Raw genomic sequence first — 21379 nt, 5'->3', positions numbered from 1 at the left:
GTCTCCCTCTCTTTCTCCTCCTCTTTCAGGGGCGGTTCAATGGCTGCTTGCAGACGGGCATTCCCTGGGACGTCCCATCTGTTTTGACGGACACATCCATGAGGACAGTCTCTGTAGCAAGGGGCGGTCTGTATTTTTGGCGCCATTTGAGAACCTTGCCCACGATGGGAGGTTTTAAGAGGTTGTTGTTTTCCCTGCACATAATGGAGTCCGTTCTTCTTGGGCGGGTGCAACATGGAATGTGGAAATACAGTCTTTAGAAAGGCGCACAGTAGCCGTTGGCAATGGGTATAGACTTTTGCCGTTGCCACGGGCACGAAATCCTGCCGACTACGCCAAGTTATGACGCTCTAGCCCTCCCTGGGAAGGTGAACTCGGACGGCGGGCCTGTAGTTGTGGGGGATGTCGTCATGGCCTTGGCCTGGTCCGTTCCCAGGGCTGTCACATAAAAAATTATGGGCTTCTGGATGAGTGGTTGTTCGACTACGCCACCTGCGGTTTCTGGTGAGGGTCACCAGCGCTGTGGCAGTCCTCTGAGGCCGCTGTTCAGACAGCTCAGATGGTACGGCTACCCACAGGTGGAGCAAGGCCTCAGGGCAGCATAGAGAGAGAGAGAGCGTGGAATAGAGCGTTGGCGGGTGCAGAGCCGCGGAGTAAGGAATAGACAGAGACAAAGGTTAAAGTCATCCAAGTCTTTACTCACAGGTGTAGTGGTTCAGCTCAGAGCTTCTCTATGCTGTCACACGGCGTGTTGCGGCCACCAGGATGGGGTTTGTGGCGCCCTACTGTGCATGGTGCCACAGATCCTGGAGGGGTGTATTAAAGGATTTCTCCACAAGATGCCCTCGGAGCATACACACACCTCCACCCTACCTCAGTCCACCAGAGGGAGCCCGGATAGGGATATAAATACGGAGGGTGGAGCTAGGCAGAGGCGGTCTGTGAGTTTGTTCTCCACAGGAAGTGAGTGGAGACAGAACAGTCTGCAGTCCACAGCCAGTTCCTGCAGAGTAAGACACAGAAAAACAGGTCAGTCTGCAGTGGAGCTCAGTCAGACTCAAGCAGCTCAAGTTAAGTGCGCTAGGAGCGTTGCTGATGCTCAGAGAGCAGCAGAAGAGGCAGCAGCTAACTGCCAGTGTGTATAGCCTAGTGAGGGCCCGAGTTGGCCGAAGGCTAGAGGAGCGAGCAGCATTGGGGGCAGAAGGACTTTGCCAGCTCACCCCAGAACCCATATACCGGACAACGGGTCCGAGTCTGCAGGGATTCTTTACACCCAGCAGAGGACAACCGGAACCCCTGGCGAACTACATGTCCCAGGAATACCAAACCCTGACTGTTATACCAGGGTCAGGAGTTACCGAGGCCCCATATACCAGGGGGTGTGTACTCCAACAGAAGGCCCTACCACAGGATCAGCCGGTGCAGGACTGAAACCAAGTAAGGCCTAGCTCCATGCAGGTCAGAAACTTACTACAGAGAGGCAAGAGACAGGAGGAGAATCCGGACGTGCACCTCTCACCCTACAGCGCTCCGGGTGTTCCTGAACTATTTCCAGTAAAGGTACAGAAGTGACTTTTGTGTGTGCTTCCCCTTCTTGCTCTGACCTGGCTGGGTCCCCTCTGTCCGGCATCCCCAACTCCTACGCTGCCCTGAGGCCCCGCTCTGCCTGTGGGGAGCGATTCCATCTAAGCTGCCACAACACCAGCCTCAGTGGACGGACGCAGCGCTGGTGATCCTCACCAGACACCACAGGTGGTATCACGAACTTTGACATTTCATTTTCCCCTTTTTAAGAGAGACCCCAGGGTACGGGCCCAGGAGCCGACCACCGTGACATCCCCCAAGAACAGGCATTAAGGCCCGGGCGCCGAGTAGTCCCCATCCCCTGGGCGCCACATCTCTCTAACTGGCGTCACGAACAGGATTGAGTGCCCATTACCACCTGGTACTGTGCGCCTTAAGAAACTGTAAAACTCACAGTGGTGAAGCTTTTCCCGCCATTTTCTGGAGTTTCCCGCCACTGGCCGCCATATTTCCGGTCGCCGCACGGGAAGAAGAAGGGCGTAACCGCTGGAAGCGCGCGAAGTCGAGGACACGCCCCGCCCCTGACTTCGAATCAGGAAACGTCAGGTCCTGGAAGGAGCCAGAGGACGCCCTGACGTCGGACGCAAGCGACGCAAGGTCCTACCAGAAGACAGCCACCTGCGGAGCAGCGGCCTACAGAAGGAAGGTAGGCCACGGTTCACTAGGGGGGTGCCAAGATGTTGCAGCAACAACCCGACGCCGCGACCCAGGCTGACAGCCCCGATGATGCACCCGCGGCCGCCGCCGCGCAAGACGGAGCAGACGCTCCATCACCAGGGCCTGTAGCCCCTATCGTACCATTGACTTTACCATACATGCCTGGAGCAAAGTGTCCGCAGACCAGGAGTCAGTGTCCGCAATTTTCAAAAAATTACAGACTGCCTTTGAGGACCGCACTGAAGCAGACCTCCAGATGAGGTTCTACCAATGCTCTCAGAAACCGAAGGACAGCGTTCGGGACTATGCTTGCCGTTTACAAGGGGCCCTGCGAGCTCTAAAACAGGTTAGTCCAATTAGCATAACAAATGAGAGTAAAATGCTAAAAGAACAATTTGTCCAGGGGCTGAGGTCCCAAGCGGAGAGCAGGACTGTGCGTTGGTGGTCCTTGGATCATCCAGATGCTACCTTTGACACCCTTAAGGATATGGCTATAAAGGGACTGCAACCCCTGGAGACGGCAGATACTGCAATCCAACATTACCAGGGTGGGGCCACTCCAACGCCAGCAGCACCCACCTTTTCCCCGCTGGCTGCTGAAGCCAAAGTGCAGGCAGCGCCCCCTACTGAGCTGGACTGTTTGCGCTCAGAAGTGCGCCAGCTGACCAAAAACCTGGCCACTGTAATGAGTGCCCTGCAACTACGGACGGAGCCAGAGACGGAGGGAAATATCCTGCTAGCCGACTGCCCTGAGAATGTTCCCTGGATGAACCGGAGGAGAAGGAGAACGTCGCCACTCCGGAGGAGGACATCGCCAACCCGGAGGAGGACAACGCCGCCCCCAGGAAGGACCAACAACCAGCGCCATCCTCACCAAGAGTTCGTCTGCCACCGCTGCCAGAAGGCAGGTCACACAGTGCACCAGTGTCCTTTAAACAAGCAAACCCTGGGTCTGAGGGCCAACACCCAGGAATAGACTCAGCAGGCCCCTCACACTGGCACCACAGGTTCGTGGGAGGAAGACCTTTCCTATCCATCATACTGGACGGCATTGCGATACCTGCCCTGCTGGACACCGGATCCCAGGTAACAATCATACCTGATATCCTCTATAGCAAATACTGGTCCATGGACCGTCTCCAACCCCCAAACCCAGACTTTTCAGTATATGCCTCTAACGGCCTCCCTCTTGACCTACTTGGGGTTAAGAATGTAGCAGTAAAAGTGGGGAGAGTGGAGTTAAAGGACGAGGGGCTCATTGTGGTGAAGACTGTCAATGAGGAAAATGGACTGAATGTACTACTAGGCACTAACATTGTGGGTAACTGTTTGGAGGAGGTTGTGTTTTTACTCCAACAGCTTGCTGACACCGCCAGACCGGGGCAGCGGAGAGCACTCCAGAGGGAGATTCGAGCCCTGATGTACCAGCAGCAAGTAAAGCTAACCGGTGGTGCAGGTAACAGACCCCGTACCCATTGTGATTCCCCCAATGAGTGAAATGCTTATCTGGTGTAGAGCAGCAATAGGTCTTAAAGGACATAGCTACCAGGCGGTAGTAGAACCCCTTAGCTCAGAACACAGACCTACACTCTTAACTGCCAGGGGGGTAGTAGATGTACGCAATGGGAGGGTGCCCGTCCGTCCTCTCAACTATGGGGAAGACGAGGTCAGATTACCACGTTATGCCACTGTTGCCAAACTTTACACTGTAAATAATAACTCTATTCACACGGCGGAGTCCTTAACCTCCCCAGACCAAGTGGAGGATAATGATCCTACAACACAGGTTGAGGATTGGTGTCAACAGCTCCACGTTGGGACAGACACCACTCCTGCCCACCAGAAACAAGGAGTACACCGGGTGGTTCAGGAATACGCGCAGGTATTCAGCAAACACCCACTTGACTTTGGGAGGATTAAGGGGGTACAACATCACATCCCCACAGGCAACCATCCCCCCATCAAGGAACGGTACAGGCCTATACCTCCAGCACACTACCAGAAAGCCAAGGAGATGTTGCATGACATGAAGAAGGCAGGGGTAGTAAGGGATAGTCGTAGTCCCTGGGCAGCTCCCCTTGTTCTAGTCAGGAAGAAGGATGGAAGCATGAGAATGTGTGTAGATTACAGACAAGTAAATCGCATTACACATAAAGATGCATACCCTTTACCCCGTATTGAGGAATCCCTGGCTGCCATAAAGTCTGCAAATTACTTTTCCACCCTTGACCTTACTAGTGGGTACTGGCAAGTAGCTGTGGCTGAGGAGGATCGGGAGAAGACGGCCTTCACCACCCCAATGGGACTCTGCGAGTTCAACAGTATGCCGTTTGGACTCTGCAATGCCCCTGGAACGTTCCAGAGATTGATGGAGAGCTGCCTGGGACACCGCAACTTCGAGACTGTGTTGCTATACCTGGATGACGTGATAGTGTACTCCAAGACGTATGAGGACCACTTGAAGCACCTGGCAGAGGTATTTGAGTCACTGTCCCAGTATGGGATGAAGTTGAAACCCTCAAACTGCCACCTGCTCAAGAGAAAGGTACAATAACTGGGGCACATTGTCAGCCCAGAAGGGGTAGCACCAGACCCGGAGAAGGTCACTGCCATACAGAAATGGCCGGAGCCGAAGAACCTCAAAGAGGTGCGTCAGTACTTGGGACTGATAGGATACTACCGGAGGTTTGTACAAGACTACACTAAGAAAGCAGCGCCTCTGCAAGACCTCCTGGTAGGACAGTCCCCCAAGGGCAGAAATCCCCCATTCCACTGGAGTAAAGAACAGGCTGAATCATTTCAAGAAATGAAGGAGATTCTGACAGGTGATGAGATCCTAGCCTACCCTGACTACAGCCAACCGTTCCTGCTGTATACTGATGCCAGCAATGAAGGATTGGGAGCTGTCCTAAGTCAGAAGCAGAATGGCCAGGAGAAAGTCATCGCATATGCAAGCAGGAAGCACCGCTCGACTGAAAGGAACCCAGAGAACTATTGCAGCTTTAAGTTAGAGTTCCTGGCCTTGGTCTGGGCCATCACAGAAAGGTTCAAGCACTACTTAGCCTCCAGCAAGTTCACTGCCTACACTGACAATAACCCCTTAACTCATCTTGAAACAGCCAAGCTGGGAGCCATGGAACAACGATGAATGGCTCGGCTGTCAAACTACCAATTCACAATAAAGTACTGGGCGGGCCGCAAGAACGCCAACGCCGATGCCTTGTCCAGGATGCCTCACTAGTCAGACACAGAAGAAGAAGTGGATGACCTGGAAGAGATTGAGCTACCTGCCTTTCATCGGAATGGGATGATCCATGAGCAACGAGCCTCCAGGAGGCAGCGTGGTAAGACGTTAAACCCTTTGCCTCACCACAGCTGGAAAGAGACCCAGGACAGTGACCCGGTTGTCAGCCGTATCAAAGAGCTGATAACCCAAGAAGGTTCCTCCCTGGAGAAGGATGCGTCTCTCCAAGCAAAACAGCTGTAGAATGAGAGAAGCCGGCTGTTTATCTACCGTGAGAAGCTGTGCCGGCGGTACGTCAATCCAAAAACCCATGAGATGGTATGGCAGATAGTGGTCCCCAAGACGGACATCCAGATGGTGTTGGAGGCCTACCACGATCAGGCGGGGCACTTTGGCTGGAAAAAGCTAGAGACCCTGTTGAAGTGTCGATTCTACTGGGTGGGAATGCGCAGCTCCATTGAAAGGTGGTGCAGAGACTGTGGACCCTGTAGCCTCAGAAGAAAAGACTACAGCAGCCAGAAGGCACCCCTGCAGCCCATCACGACGACTCGACCCCTGGAGATCGTGGCCCTGGACTATGTCAAGTTGTCACCCAGCCGGTCAGGATATGCCTATGCCCTGACCATGGTGTATCACTACTCCAGGTTCCTGGTGGTCGCCCCTGTCAAAGACCTGACAGCAAAGACAGCAGCGAAGACGTTCCAAGCGTACTTCTGCAGACCCAATGGATACCCTGAGTAGGTACTAATTGACCAAGGCCCGGCCTTTGAGGCTGAATTGTTCAAAGAGTTCTGCCATCTGTACGGGTGTATAAAGATCAGGACTACACCGTACCACCCCCAAACTAACGGTCTCTTTGAAAAGATGAATAATATCATCATCGATCTACTGAAGACTATACCACTAGAAGAGAGAAACCAGTGGCCAGACCTACTACCTGACCTAGTGGATCTGTATAATCACATACCAGTAAGTTCCACCAATTGCACTCCGGCATATCTCATGCGGGCAAGACCAGGAAAGCTGCCCATGGACCTGGAGCTTGGTGTTGTAGAACCAGAAGCAGATGTGACCACTGAAGACTATGACACGACCAGACAGAAGCAGTACAGAAGAGTACAAGCATGTGTCAAAGACAGTCTCACTCGGGTGAGGGATAAACAAGAAGCACAATACAACAGAAGTGCACCAGCAGAACCAGTCACACCAGGAGAAGTGGTATTGAAAAGGAAGTGGAGGAACCACAAGCTTGATGACCAGTGGGAGAGAGAACCCTACACTGTGTTGAATTCAAGGTTTGACAACAGGAAGACATGTCTGATCAGCAAAGATGGAGGAAGAACAACTGCAACAGTATCTAGGGACCACCTGAAGTTGTGTCCAGATCTGCTAAAACCCCAAGAAGAAGTGCCTCTCATTTTCCCGGAGGAACCTGATGAAGCAGTAATACATACAGATTTAGGAGACTTCCCGGCAGATTGGCCTCAAATCGGAGGAGCAGTCATAATTCCAGTACTCCAATTCTTCCAACAGCCAGAAGACCCTCCACAGCAAGTTGAACCTGTAAGTGCTGCAGAAGAGCCTAGTGCCGCAGAAAAGCCTGCTCAGGAAGAATCCCAGGAAGAAGGATCCCCGGCAGAAACAGAGCAAGAAGGCCCAGCCAATGGTGAACTTGCCAGCCCATTAGCGAGGTTAAGGCAGTTTTTCAATACCATCACTAGTAGAACAAACAGGGTAGCTGAGAGAAACACTGACACTACACAGACCACCGCACTACGCAGATCTACACGTAGCATGAAAGGTCAACACCCTGTCAGGTACACTAAGTAAAATAGTTAAACCCCGACAGATGTAGATAGTTATCCCTGGGGTATGGTATTGTATTGTATAATACTGTATATTATTGGATTATCCTGTGTATGTATTGCTATGTATTTATTGCCTTTTACAGGCCTTTAACTTATATCTTGCCCCTCTAATGGACAATCCAAGTGAAAAGGACACTTTACTTATTTGCTTCCCATTACCCGCTTGGGTATCTAAGAACTCTGTGGCTGAGGACTATGTGCAGCTCAAAAACTTAATTTGTACATATTTGCACTCCCTGAGTGCCCCTTTGCCCAACCTCTCCGGAAGTGACTTGGACTTTCTGGTTGCTCATTGCCTACTGTTTATTGAACTATTTATGTATATTTATCCATGTTCTGGTTATGCAACGTTCAAGTGTCCTAACCTCCCATAAAGGGAAGCTTGTTATTGTTGTTGTTACAAAATGTGCTTCAGCCCGGGAGTGCTGAGTTCAACTAGGGGGGAATGTGATGCCCTGCTGTGAATGGAGCCACAGATCCTGGAGGGGTGTATTAAAGGATTTCTCCACAAGAGGCCCTCGGAGCATACACACACCTCCACCCTACCTCAGTCCACCAGAGGGAGTCCGGATAGGGATATAAATACGGAGGGTGGAGCTAGGCAGAGGCGGTCTGTGAGTTAGTTCTCCTCAGGAAGTGAGTGGAGACAGAACAGTCTGGAGTCCACAGCCAGTTCCTGCAGAGTGAGACACAGAGAAACAGGTCAGTCTGCAGTGGAGCTCAGTCAGACTCAAGCATCTCGAGTTAAGTGAGCTAGGAGCGTTGCTGACACTCAGAGAGCAGTAGAAGAGGCAGCCAGCTAACTGCCAGTGTGTATAGCCTAGTGAGGGCCCGAGTAGGCCGAAGGCTAGAGGAGCGAGTAGCATTGGGGGCAGAGGGGCTTTACCAGCTCACCCCAGAAACCATATACCGGACAACGGGTCCGAATCTGCAGGGATTCTTTACACCCAGCAGAGGACAACCAGAACCCCTGGTGAACTACATGTCTCAGGAATACCAAACGCTGACTGTTATACCAGGGTCAGGAGTTACCGAGGCCCCATATACCAGGGGGTGTGTACTCTAACAGAAGGCCCTACCATAGGATCAGCCGATGCAGGACAGAAAATAAGTTAGGCCTAGCTCCAGGCAAGTCAGAAACTTACTACAGAGAGGCAAGAAACAGGAGGCCGTACACCCGCTCACTGGGGAGAATCCAGACGTGCACCCCTCACCCTACAGAGCTCCGGAGTGTTCCTGAACTATTTCCAGTAAAGGTACAGAAGTGACTTTTGTGTGTGCTTCCCCTTCTTACTCTGGCTGGGTCCCCTCTGTCCTGCATTCCCAACTCCTACGCTGCCCTGAAGCCCCGATCCGCCTGTGGGAAGTGATTCCATCTAAGCTGCCACAACACCGGTCTCAGTGGACGGTCGCAACGCTGGTGATCCTCACCAGACACCATAGGTGGCGTCACGAACTTTGACATTTCATTTTCCCCTTTTTAAGAGAGACCTCAGTGTATGGGCCCGGGAGCCGACCACCGCGACATCCCCCAAGAACAGGCATTAAGGCCTGGGCGCCGAGTAGTCCCCATCCCCTTGGCGCCACAGGGTTCACTCCAAGTACTTCAGGTGCACTTGACAGGACCCCAAGCTCTAGTGTGTTCCTCTCTTCTCTTAATTCTCCTTCTCCCTCCTTGTGTTCCCCACTGAGTCCCGTACGGGTACTGCGATGCCCTTTACGGGTGGCGTGTAGCCCCCGGACCGACTGGGTGACCTTATTGGTGACTGGTGGTGAGAACTTGTTGTAAGGCCGGGTCCCTCTGGATAAACGCAGATTAGAGGATACAGGTGGCGACTCCGCTCCGTCCGTATCCCCCTGGGATCCACATAAGCCTCCGGACTTTTCTGACAGAGACGTGAAGTGCAAGGTCAGATAATCGGGGACCGGTACCCCCTCTTGCGGCAGGGTCTCTCTGACTAAGCCAGAATGAGGCATGCAGGTGGCGACTCCGCTCCGTCCGCATCCTCTGAGATCCTTTTGCCTGTGGAGCCTATCTCCTCTGCTCCCCTCTTTTGCCTTCTTGTGTGGACTAAGACCAGGAACAGAGCTGGCTATAACTCAACTCAGCCCCAATCCCCAGTCTCGAGGCCTGAGACCGGGAATCACAGAATCCTATAACAGCTGCAGCTTGTACTGACTAACCACTCCAGGGAACTGCGACCAAAGACCCGGTACTAAAGATGGCCTCTGTTTATATATGATTCTATTAAGGTGTGTTATAAAGTGCTTCCTCCACCCTCACTCACTACTTGGTTCCCCCTTACTTTGGTTCCCCCCAACGCCTCCATTCAGACCCAGGGCTTTAGATCCCCGTCCTGAACTGGAGTGGTGTAGTGTTGAGTCCGTGGCAGGGGTCCTGTGTAGTACTCCATCCTTACCTTGGAGAGGAGATACCACACCTCGGTCTGAGGAGCAGTACCCCTGTGGCGACTGAACCCTCAGGGGCGCCACATTATACTGTATGGAGCACTGTGTGGGGCCAATTATACTGTATGGAGCACTGTGTGGGGCCCATTATACTGTATGGAGGATTATGTGGGGCCATTATGCTGAAGGAGCACTATGTGGGGCCAGTATACTGTATGGAGCACTATGTGGGGCCCATTATACTGTATGGAGCACTATGTGGGGCCCACTATACTGTGTGGAACACTATGTGGGGCCCATTATTCAGTATGGAGGACTATGTGAGGCCATTATTCTGTATGGAGGACTATGTGGGGCCATTATATTGTATGGAGGACTATGTGGGGCCATTATTCTGCATGGAGGACTATGTGGGGCCATTGTTATGCATGGAGGACTATGTGGGGCCATTATTCTGCATGGAGGACTATGTGGGACCCATTATATTGTATGGAGGACTATGTGGGGCCATTATTCTGCATGGAGGACTATGTGGGGCCATTGTTATGCATGGAGGACTATGTGGGGCCATTATTCTGCATGGAGGACTATGTGGGACCCATTATACTGTATGGAGTACTATGTGGGGCCATTATTCTGCATGGAGGTCTATGTGGGACACATTATACGGTATGGAGGACTATGTGGGGCCATTATACTGTATGGATGACTATGTGGGCCATTATTCTGCATGGAGGACTATGCGGGGCCATTATACTGTATGAAGGACTATGCGGGGCTATTATACTGTATGGAGTACTATGTGGGGCCATTATTCTGCATGGAGGTCTATGTGGGACCCATTATACTGTATGGAGTACTATGTGGGGCCATTATTCTGCATGGAGGTCTATGTGGGACACATTATACGGTATGGAGGACTATGTGGGGCCATTATACTGTATGGATGACTATGTGGGCCATTATTCTGCATGGAGGACTATGCGGGGCCATTATACTGTATGGAGGACTATTCAATGTTATATTTGATAAGGGAAAACTTCCTCAATTGTAGACATTTTTTAAATAAATATCACGGTTGTCTTGCAACTTTGTCCAAGTTTTTCATTTTGGCCCTCCGAGTATTTGAGTTTGACAAAATATAAAGGGCATACAGTATTGCCATATCGCACTGCGTCATAATTCAGCTGTCACAGAGAGAGACTGCAGACTTTTCTTTTGCAAGCAGAAAACCCTATAAGATATAAAGGGATGTCCGGGCATACAGTATTGATGACCTATCTACATCTACAGGATAGGTCATCAATAGCAGATCAGTGGGGGTCCGACACCTGGCGCCCCCAAGAGCAGCTGTTTGCTCAGGCGGCATTACTGAGCGGCTGCTGCTGGTTCTGCAGCTCAGCTCCTGTTCATTTGAATAGTAGTGACTACAGTACCAGCAGCGACTGGCAGAGGCCACTACACTCTGGATAGAGCTGCGCTTGCTCCGGAGCTTGTAACAGCTGACCGATGGGGGCACCAGCTGTCAGACCCCACCTATCTGCTTTTCATGACCTATCCTGTATATGTAGGGAGGTCATCAATCCCATATGCCCGGAAATATCCTTTACTCTCTTATAGTTGTTTTCTGGTCACAAGAGAAAAGTCTGCAGTTACTCTGACTGCAGACAGCTGAATTATCACACTGTCACGATTTGCGCACACTGTCTCGATTTTCCTGTATTTTAATGCAGGAGGGCGGTCACTTGACCTCATGTATGCAATTTACATACTTGCAGTCACATGCCGACTAGTCTCATCCAGATTCTTTCAATTCTCTTATATTGAGTGGAGCAAGATGAGTCTCGTCCGCACATGACTGCAAGTATGTAAATAACATACATTTAAAGGAAAATTCCTTTAAAGAGAATTTCCAACCTTCTTGAACATTTTACAGGGGACAGGGTTTGTTTTAAGAAAAAGAAAAACAACCTTAAAGGGGTTGTCCAGCTTTAGGCTACAAGCCTGCAATTTCTCTGTGCGCGCTGTGAGGATTCTCAGGTGTCGGTGCCCGATGTGAATTGAGTGCAGCCGAACACAGTCTAGTCAGAATGTGGCCAGAAGTAGAAGTATGCGTATCACATGCTTGTGGTCACACACCCGACACCTGAAAATCCTCACAGAGAGCAGGGCGTGCAATGTGAGGATTCACAAGTCTGCAGTCACATAAAGTGACTGCAGTCTTGTAGCTTAAGGCAGCTTGCACCTGTTCACACTTGCTTTATTCTGTTCGGAGGTGCTGGTCAAGTTTTTTTTATAGTTTACTTTTGGAGGTTGTGACAGCCTCCTTTTCTGACTGTGCACTCCTCTGATCAGCCTAAGGCCCCCTTCACATGTACGTGTCTGCGTTACGTGTGGCATCCGTTTTTTCCATGGATACCACATGTGCCCATTATAACCTACTAGCTATTCAACCCGTTCTACGCCCGGGTGGCAAGCATTTTTATTGGTATATGGTCTCCCATGCTGGTATGTGCTGCCCCCCTCCTGGTATTTGTGCTGCCCCCATCCTGTCCCCACCATCCCATCCTGGTATGCAAGGCACCTCTCACCCCCAATCCTGGTATGCAAGGCACCCCTCACCCCCAATCCTGGTATGCATGGCACCCCTCACCCCCAATCCTGGTATGCATGGCACCCCTCACCCCCAATCTTGGTATGCATGGCACCCCTCACCCCCAATCCTGGTATGTGTGGTACCCCATCCCTCATCCCTATCCTGGTATGTATGGTATCCCAGATCCTGGTATGCATGGGCCGCTCACCCTCATCCTGGTATGCATGGCACCCCTCATCCCCATCCTGGTATGCATGGCACTCCTCATCCCTATCCTGGTATTCATGGGCCCCTCATCCCCAATCCTGGTATACATAGTACCCCTCATCCCCAATCCTGGCATACATGGTGCCCCTCATCCCTATCACGGTATGTATGGTACCCCTCATCCCCAATCCTGGTATACATGGTACCCCTCATCGCTATCATGGTATGTATGGTACCCCTCATCCTGGTATGCATGGTACCCCGCATTCCTATCCTGGTATGTATGGTACCTCTCATCCCTATTCTGGTATGCATGGCACCCCTCACATCCCTATTCTGTTATACATGGCACCCCTCACACCCCAATCCTGGTATGCATGGTCCCCTCACCCCCCAATCCTGGTATGCATGGTCCCCTCACCCCCCAATCCTGGTATGCATGGTCCCCTCACCCCCCAATCCTAGTATGCATCGTCTCCTCACCCCTTAACCCTGGTATGCATGGTCCCCTCACCCCCCATCCTGGTATGCATGGTCCCCTCACCCCCCAATCCTGGCATGTGTGGTACCCCTCACCCCCCAATCCTGTTATGTGTGGTACCCCTCACCCCCCAATCCTGGTATGCATGGTCCCCTCACCCCCCAATCCTGGTATGCGTGGTACCCCTCATCCTGGTATGCTTGATCCCCTCACCCCACAATCCTGGTATGCATGGTCCCCTCACCCCACAATTCTGGTATGTGTGGCCCCCTCATCCCTTTCACACTGTACACACATACAAAAAAATAAACAGTTATACTCACCTTTCTTCTCTGTGCTCCAGCGCTGCTGCGTCCTGTTCTGCCGGAGGCCGGGGGGAGGAGTGTGGCGACGGAGCACCACGCTGTCCGGCGCCGTTTTGCTGAAGACACACTGCAAATGTGTCTGCAGTAAAATGGCGCAAGATAGCGCTATGTGCATGCGCCGATCCGGCGCCCCACTCCTGCCCCGGTCTCCGGCGAAGAGAGGCGCTGCGGCAACGCTCCTCCCGGTCAGGTAAGTATGTAAGTATGGCGTCGGAGATCGCGGTATGCGTTCAGTGCCTACGCATACCGCGATGTCCGGCGCCATACACTCCTCTTACCTGTAACGGCTGGATGGGTGATTCTGTCTGGAGCCAGACGGCGCGTCGCGCATGCGCAGTCTATCGAGGCTTCAGACAGAGACACGCTTGCAGTGTTATATTATAGATGGTGTTTTTCCGGTAACGGTTTTATATGAATTTATGAAGGTGTCTAAGGCTTTTAATTAATGCTGGATCCTACCTGCCCTTTACATTTTTACGCTTATAGCCCGGGAGAGGCATGACTGATAAATATTAGGATTAGGATCCCATCAAAGAAAGGTCACCTAGTCACGGCTAGTGGGCTCTCCTGAATTTGCCAATTTATGTGCTAAATACTGTAATTTTTATAAGTAAATTCTATATAGCATTAATGCGGTTCAAATGTCATATATTCAATGTTTGCAGCACTTACAGGGGCGGCTGTATTCTCCTGTATCTATCTATACTGAGGAGAGGGTGGACATGCCTTGGTGTTTGGGACCTGATCTTTTAAGACCCTAACAACGCCCCCGCTGCTATCCGTCCTTGGTGACACTGTTTACCTCTTGGTATCACTTTGCAGCAGCCAACAGAATGTCTCCGCACTGTGACCCTAAACTACATTCTCACTTATCTTTTTGCAAAGGACAAGAAAAAGAGGGGAGGAGACATCACACCATGTGAGCACATCCCACCCACTTTTACTGCAGTCTTAATGCAATCTAACACTACACTAGACGCATGGGAAATGTCTGCAGCTGCTCCCCCTAGTGTTTAAGAGTTGAAAATATCAAAACTTTTACAATTTTTATATTTTTTTACCATTAAAAGATTTTTTTTTTTTATATTAAAACTTTAGTGCTTTACATTTTTTCAATTGTTGCTGCGAGACCTCTGAAGATGATGAGTATTATACTATCCATTTCTGAGCTTTACGTTGCTTTACTCCCTACTTCACAGTACACTGACGTTGAGTATGGTCTCATCCATATGGGGTCACAAAGGTTCAGCTAATGTTATCGCCTTTTGCAGGGCTTTTCATACTGGATACATCACCGTCCATCATATGAAAGTCCAACCATAAACAATATTCCATGGACCCTCAAGGTAAATCCCAAACTTCTCTCTGATCTTCTCTATGGGATATTCATGAAGCTGCTTTATATTTTATCCATGACTGTATAATAACAAGGGCTCTCTGGTTGATTAGATTATGTATAAGAGAATTTCTAAATGTTTTTTTTTTATTACAGGATGACCCACTACGTGTGGTTCCCTGGAAAAATTCCTCTGAAGATTCCATCAAGCTTCCTCTTTGGATCTTCCGTGCCACAGTTTTTGTTGCGCTGATGACACTTGTGACAATACTAGAGAACTTGGCTTTAAAGCGCACCTGTCAGCAGGATTGTGCTTAGTAAACCACATACACTGACCGGTGGGCGCCATTACACTGAGTAAAATGATAGCTTTGTTGATGAAATCCGTCCAGAGGTTCTTTTATAATCTTTAGTTTCAGTTTTGCCATAATGAGATACTCGTGCTCTGGGGCGGGACTTTAGGGAGGTGCTGTAGCTGGTGCTCTCATTATGTATGCCTATCTCTGACAGGTCACTGTGCTTTCAGTCGCCGGCCTAATATTTTAAATATTGCCTTTGCAATTTCTCTGCCAATTTGAAATTTACATCCCCAAAATGGCCGCAAAGGCCCGCGCATGCGCAGTAGCATGTTTCGGTTGCCGAAAGATGCTACTGCACACGCTGGGTCGCCATTTTGCTAAAGGAAAAAGAAACTTGCCTGCAGCAATATGGCACCCAGCAACTGAAAGATGCTACTGCGCATGCGCGGGCCCCGGCGGCCATTTTGGGGGATGTAAATTTCAAATTGACAGAGAAATTACAAAGGCAATATTTAAAATAGAAGCAGAAGCACAGTGACCTGTCAGAGGCCAGAGATAGGAATACATAATGAGAGCACCACTTACAGCCCCTCCCTAAAGTCCCACCCCAGAGCAAGAGCATATCATTATGGCAGAACTGAAAATAAAGATTACAAAAGAACCTCTGGACGGATTTCATCAACAAAGGTATCATTTTACTCAGTGTAATGGCGCCCACCAGTCAGTGTATGTAGTTTACTAAGCACAGTCCTGCTCACATGTGCGCTTTAAGGCTTGTCCTGAGCAAGAAGGCAAAGTCTAAACTTGGTGAAACAACTATAAAACCCACTCCTAAGAACAAAAACATTCTGGAAGAACAAAGTACTTGTAAGGAACCAATTTGTATCCCTAAGATTCAGGAGCAAGTTTCCAGGAGAATAACTGTTCTGCCAAATGGCAAATGTTCTGGTCCATCCATGGCTCCTGTACCATAGGATGCGAATAAAGTTCCTAGACGCAACTATAAAGAGGGTTTCAGTGATATTGTCTGGGTCCATACTGTACCATATTACAGCAGAAGAAGACCTCAAAGTTCTACAGAGTAAAAAGAGGTTTCTGATCTTTGAATGAAACCAATAATCAATAACCTAGAATTTCAGAGCCGAGAACGCCAGAGTTGAGCACACCAGTACCAAGAATACCAGAGCCTAGAGATTCAGAACCTTGAATGCTGGAGCCTAGAAAGCCCACAATACTGCAACACAGAATCGAGAGGAGAATATTTTTCTGTAGATGTCTAAGAGGCAAAAAAGATTGAGAAAACATCTGTCTGTAGTTTCCATCGCTTGCATCTCACCTATTCCCGATCCATCACAGATTTGAAGGATACCTCCTGATGTCATCAGCATCGTAACCATCTGTGGTTCACATCCTACAGATGACGATAAACTTGAAGTTCAGATTTCTGGGTGGCTAAATGCTGGAGGGTGATGACCTATTGATGGCCCACAGCCAGAGGTTCATTACCTGTTGATGGTACACAGCTGGACAGTGGGTCAATAACTTTTGATGGGACACATCCAGGTTCCTCCCTGATTACAAGGGACCCTAGTGAATACTGATCATTCTGAACCCCCACTGACTATATACTTGCTCCACCTCACCCTATACCATCATGGAGGACACTTCCACCTGTGTCCACTGTAAGGTTGGACTTTCTTTTATAATTACAGCAGATTAATAAATATCATAAAGCTGAAAAAGTGTCGAGTAATTTTATTATTAATAAATATAAAGTATAATATATATCTATAGAGGGCACATAAGATGACTAACTATAGAAAGCATGGTATCGCCTGATATATACTGTATATTCTAGATGGCGCTATTACACTAAATACATCACAACCTCCAGGGTGATATTACCGTACAATGCGAGATCACTAATAATGGCCACAGATTATGAGAAAATGACCAGCTCCATAGTCCTGGAGTTATTATAAATGTCTCTAGTGTGAGGCAGGGACTGGACGAGTGTTGGAGGGAGGTATATTCCCCCAGGACGTCCTTTATGTATCCATGCTGTAGAATCTGCCGTATACTTCTGTTCTAGCAGTCAGACATTTCACTCTGCAGATCACAGGCTCAACATTGTGTAAAACTACCACCGTATATAAGAGCACTCAGAATAAAAACTAGCGGCATGCCATGCACTGCCCACGTCATGTGTACGGGATACAGGACCTGCAGGACCTGGTACGACCATTATAGTTGATATATTAGATTAATGATACCTGTGCAGATGAAGGGAAAAAAATATGTGCAACAACAGGAGGAGAAAGTCTCAAAATGTAATTTGAAGAGTATGAGATGCAGATATGTGGTACCAGGGAGAAACGTAAGTGTAGTCAGACAACACAATGACCTGGAAACGGGTCAAGCAGAGCCGGGTATGTGGTAATAATAAATGGGCAGGGAAATGAGTCGAAGTTTTGGTAATCATGGTGTAACAGACCGGGCAGACTGACTGGGCAGGAGAGAATTTTATGTTCTTTTGATTATAGAATCATTCGGAGAATTCCTGCTCCTTAATATTTAAAGGGGTTGTCCGGGACTATTTTTTTTTTTTACCGTGGACCTAAGAACTTACAGGCCGATCTTTGCCTGCTAACAGTGGTCACAGCCCGCTCCTGCTGGTGATTCTCCAGCTCCCCCTCTGCTCTGTTGATGGGGCATGACTGCTGGAGTCATGCTGACTGACAGCTGGCTCCCCGCTGCCTAACAGCAGGGAGCCGACTGCCAATCAGCATGAAGTTGGCAGTCATGCCTCCATGACAGAGCAGATAGGAAAAGGAAGAGCTGTCCTGTTGACGTGAAACACCAGAATTGCTGTTAGGAGCAGTTCAGGAGCGATCTGAGTCGCCACCGGCTAAAACAGGCAGGTAGTTAGCAATTACCTGCCTGTTAGTTCTTAGTAATAACTCATAGGAAATAGTAGCATGTTAAACCCAGTATAAAAAAATCAAAGGTTATATAATGGCATAATACACATGCAGGTATTGAAGGACTCAGGTGGACAACTCGTCATGAAATACATATATACGGAGACAAAAAATGACGAGCAATAGTCCAGGGTAATGTACAAAAGTAGGAAAAAACAAGGAGTGATCCAGCATCCAAAAGTCTTCTTTAAAATCAATAATCCTATATTGGAAAACTATTTTAAAAATCATATGCAGAAAAGTCACATCATACAATGATTAAGGACCATAAGGTCTGAAACTCTTCTGTACATCACCTCCTCCTGTGGGGGCTGTGACTTCTCTGCATATGATTTTTAAAATAGTTTTCTAATATAGGATTATTGATTTTAAAGAAGACTTTTGGATGCCGGATCACTCCTTGTTTTTTCCTGCTAATCTCCCGGGGCACTGCCGGCTGTTCCATGCACCTGATGTCTGAGTAAGTTGAGCTGACTTTTTTTTCCTCTTTTGTTTCAATGTTCAAAAGTAGAAAATTTATTGATGGATAAAAATATACATGAACAGGGCAGGGGGGAATAGGACACACATCCACGTGTGAAGACAAACTGTGGAAAAAAGGGGCACGCAATATAGGAACATTAATAATAGTATACAGTGCCTACAAGTAGTATTCAACCCCCTGCAGATTTAGCTGGTTTGATAAGATGCAAATAAGTTAGAGCCTTCAAACTGCAAACGAGAGTAGGTTTTATGAACAGAAGCATAAATCTTACAAACCAAAAAGTTATGTTGCTCCGTTTAATTTTATTAAATTTTAAACATAAAAGTGTGGGTCAATTATTATACAACCCCTATGTTTAATATTTTGTGGAATAACCCTTGTTTGCAATTACAGCTAATAATCGTCTTTTATAAGACCTGATCAGGCCGGCACAGGTCTGTGGAGTTATCTTGGCCCACTCCTCCATGCAGATCTTCTCCAAGTTATCTAGGTTCTTTGGGTGTCTCATGTGGACTTTATTCTTGAGCTCCTTCCACAAGTTTTCAATTGGGTTAAGGTCAGGAGACTGACTAGGCCACTCCAACACCTTGTCTTTTTCCCTCTTGAACCAGGCCTTGGTTTTCTTGGCTGTGTGCTTTGGGTCGTTGTCTTGTTGGAAGATGAAATTATGACCCATCTTAAGATCCTTGATGGAGGAGCAGAGGTTCTTGGCCAAAATCTCCAGGTAGGCCGTGCTATCCATCTTCCCATGGATGCGGACCAGATGGCCAGGCCCCTTGGCTGAGAAACAGCCCCACAGCATGATGCTGCTACCACCATGCTTGACTGTAGGGATGGTATTCTTGGGGTCGTATGCAGTGCCATCCAGTCTCCAAACGTCACGTGTGTGGTTGGCACCAAAGATCTCGATCTTGGTCTCATCAGACCATAGAACCTTGAACCAGTCTGTCTCAGAGTCCTCCAAGTGATCATGAGCAAACTGTAGACAAGCCTTGACATGACGCTTTGAAAGTAAAGGTACCATACAGGCTCGTCTGGAACGGAGACCATTGCGGTGGAGTACGTTACTTATGGTATTGACTGAAACCAATGTCCCCACTGCCATGAGATCTTCCCGGAGCTCCTTCCTTGTTGTCCTTGGGTTAGCCTTGACTCTTCGGACAAGCCTGGCCTCGGCACGGGAGGACACTTTCAAAGGCTGTCCAGGCCGTGGAAGGCTAACAGTAGTTCCATAAGCCTTCCACTTACGGATGATGCTCCCAACAGTGGAGACAGGTAGGCCCAACTCCTTGGAAAGGGTTTTGTACCCCTTGCCAGCCTTGTGACCCTCCACGATCTTGTCTCTGATGGCCTTGGAATGCTCCTTTGTCTTTCCCATGTTGACCATGTCTGAGTGCTGTTCACAAGTTTGGGGAGGGTCTTAAATAGTCAGAAAAGGCTGGCAAAAGAGATCTTTAATCCACACATGTGAAGCTCATTATTCTTGGTGCCTGAACTACTTCTTAATACTTTAGGGGGACCAAACAGAATTCTTGTGGTTTGAGGGGTTGAATAATAAATGACACTCTGAATTAACTTTTAACGTTTTAAAAAAACAAACAAAAAAAAAACAAAAACAAAATTTGCTGCAGTGCATTTCCCACTTCCAGGCTGATCTACAGTACAAATGTCACAATGCCAAGTTAATTCCGCATGTGTCAACCAGCTAAATCTGCAGGGGGTTGAATACTACTTGTAGGCACTGTATATCAAATATCATATACATTATCATGTGTACTATCATAACAGATATAAAGGAATACTATGTCATAAAAAAGAAATCCTGCCATTATACCAATAAATAGCGTTATCAAGGTATATGTGACAAATGATCCCACTAGAACTATGCTAATGCACCAAACAAGAAGCATTATGAAATACTTTGGACACCAATGATGCAGGAGCTCTAACTATTAGTGCGTCCGCCCCTGACGCTCATTTCGAACCAGCCTTCGTCAGGTGGCACGGTCTCCACTTATTCTCTGACTTATACACTACGCCAGATGAAGAAAAAAGGCGATGTAGTGCAGCCATGCACGGTAACAGGACCTCCCTATTGTTTTCCCCCATGGAACACCAATACATTTCAATTGAATGTGTGTCCTCGGATGTACATTCAGTTGAAACCAGTGGGCCCACTCTATGTCCTGCTCGGGGACACGCCAAAGATCTGGGCCCACCGAAGAGTTGTCCGATGTCCCATTGCTCCAGTCCGGCCCTGGTTACAGTTCATGCTAGTCCAGACAACAGATATCACGTCCATCGCACATGTATCCAGTCAGCAACTACAGTCCTCACATACATAGTTCATCACATACAGACGATGGATACCATGACCGTAGAACATCTATCTAACTCCAGCAACATATAGTACAGTCTCAACTGGGGTTCTCCAAACTTATTTGTGGGTTCAGTGTTGGGCAGAGGAGCAGACCTGTATTCCACCAGATGGAGCCATGGTGTTTTGGACTGTTACTGAAGAGACCCTCTGGAGTGGGAGTCAGAGACTTTATACCCACAGTTCCCATTCAGGACATTCCTCCACAGGATTGGAGAAGTTGGGGGGAGGTGAGACTTCACTGTTCAACTAACCAGCATATTTGTCCTAAATTGTGTAATTAGTAAACTGCAGTGGGCTGATGCAATATATACTCAGCAGGCATTTACAAATGAACATACCACAAGAGTGAACGTACAGTCTCATATGAAACAATGACTCAATTGAGGCCTCTGAGAGACTAACAAGAGTAATGGAACGATTCCACACGGTTCCACACAAAAGGTTGATACATAAAATGAGAACAATGGGGATAGGGGAAAATATATGTA

Source organism: Phyllobates terribilis, unplaced genomic scaffold (genome assembly GCF_046119375.1).
Source record: "Phyllobates terribilis strain yellow unplaced genomic scaffold, ASM4611937v1 Scaffold_120__1_contigs__length_5212024, whole genome shotgun sequence".
NCBI classification, from domain to species: Eukaryota; Metazoa; Chordata; class Amphibia; order Anura; family Dendrobatidae; genus Phyllobates; species Phyllobates terribilis.
This window is presented reverse-complemented; position numbering follows the sequence as displayed.